A 2,111-nucleotide genomic window follows, 5' to 3' on the forward strand; every position below is an offset into this window, starting at 1 on the left:
TCTGCGCTGCCTTATGCATAGTTGCATAGAAATGGAAAAATAAAATGAAATGAAAGGAATTTTACGTACTACGTTTCTGGACCATGTGGGCTAATGAAGACGGGCAACGCCATGCAGGGTGCAATAAGGGAAATTTGGCCAGGACAGCAACATTAGCCTGCATAGACATGTAAGAATATCTTTACTTTTGATTTTAGTGTTTTCAAGGAGTCAAAACGAGAAACAATAGGTGATGAGTGATATCATCTTCACAATGTCAAGTTATTACGAGCTGCGTTGAATACTTTGACTGCAATAGTCACCTTTATTGTATCTCAGAATGCAGCTATTTGATTGGATTGTACGCAGCGAATACAACCAATCAGATATCATTGACAGAAAAACTGTTACAATTTGGATGCGCATGTAATCGAGGGCTTTGGTTGGCTGAGTTCTCTAGCGTACATTACCTTTTGTCACACAATGCTGATAATAGTTTGAAATTGTGAGAATGGATTGATATGGTCTAAGAATCTTATTTCCCTTCTGTAAATAGCTGTACAATTATGTAATCTTCGACTGGCTTTATCTATTCGGTATCCGTTTTAGAGGGTTCACCGAGTTGTTTACTTGATGTTTTGTACGTTTATCTCGACCAAGAAACATCTAATTACGAATATGTGTTTACGGCAGTTGTATTGATGAAGTAATTGATGATATGTTTCTAGGCTGTAATTCAATAACGTATCCAAATATAAAAATCTACAGTTCTCTTGCAAGTCTAATGAGTTTGTTTTGCTTCAAAGAGCAGAGAAATCTATGAAATTATTACCTATAAGATTTAACTTTTTATATGATTAAAGTGTAGTCATATTGCAAAGGGATTGGGGGCATAAACTAAACACATTCATAATTGTATCTTTTTTAAATGAAGCCTGCTTATCGGAGATTTTTTGTTTGTAGTAAGCTAAGTTCCCCGAGGGACTCATACACACAATTTAAAATTTACTTACGATGAAGATGTGCTAAAGTATCGTTTTTAACTAGATAGCAGAATCTTATTAGATGGCATTGAGTTAGAGGAATACCAAGGTTATTTTGATGTATGTTGCTCTACGGACATTTCTGACGAACTATTAACGAAATACCTCACAATACGGAAGTAGAATCATTTGATATTGCCACAAAAGCACAGACTGTCTGTTTCGTTTCACATCAAATATACATTCGGCAATCCTCGGCAATTCCCGTAAAGGTTGCAGAGCAATTAGCGTAGCTTTCACGGTAGGCCGTTTGATCAAGTATTCAATAAATGTAACATGGATGTTTGTGTCTTAGTCTTAACATCTGCCTCCAATCCAGACTCTGATAGTTATTGTGACAGCAATTAGCTACTCCAACTTAGCAGCTATCAGAGACTGGAATAGACGCAGATGTGTCGGAAGCTATGACAATTTTCTGGTGTCAGAAATTGATGAATTCATATATAATCTCTGCCTTTTATCGTTGACTCTGTCTGACATAGCAGTGATTTTATTCTATTTATATGCTGCAGGTTCGTCAACATCTAGACCTTGGTACAACGACGATGTCCCCTTCAGTTTAGACTCGTGCGAACATCCTTCTTTAATTTGACCAATTAGAGGTCGTGTTACGAAAAGAGTATAAAATAGCTAATATTTATTGGCAATCAGTTTCCGTATTTGTGCAATATTTGTGTCTGCTGCATGCGCCAAAATTAGCCTCATTAGCTCTCTCTATAATTGCTTTAAGGTGTATCGTTGCAGTAGAAACTAAAAAAACGAATATACGAATCGCCAAAACACAATGATGACTCGAATCATTTCATCATTTTTCGAACTTGATACAAGTTTATAGAGTGGTATCATTAATATTGTCTTCAAAATCTAATATTCTTGAACAGCCATCATAGATCAAGATATATATCAACCAATTTAATTAAGTTGGTATTTATGTTTATGAATGTGGCTGATCATGTAGTATTGATGAAACATTAAGTGCTTCAATTTCCTGTGTGAATTAAAACCGGAAACTTTTAAAGGGACATGTGATTCATTTTTTTGGGGGGGGGGGGGAGGGAGGGAGGGGGCTGGTGGGGTATTCGAGTCTGA

The sequence above is a fragment of the Lottia gigantea genome, assembly GCF_000327385.1.
Source record: "Lottia gigantea unplaced genomic scaffold LOTGIsca_20, whole genome shotgun sequence".
NCBI lineage: Eukaryota > Metazoa > Mollusca > Gastropoda > Lottiidae > Lottia > Lottia gigantea.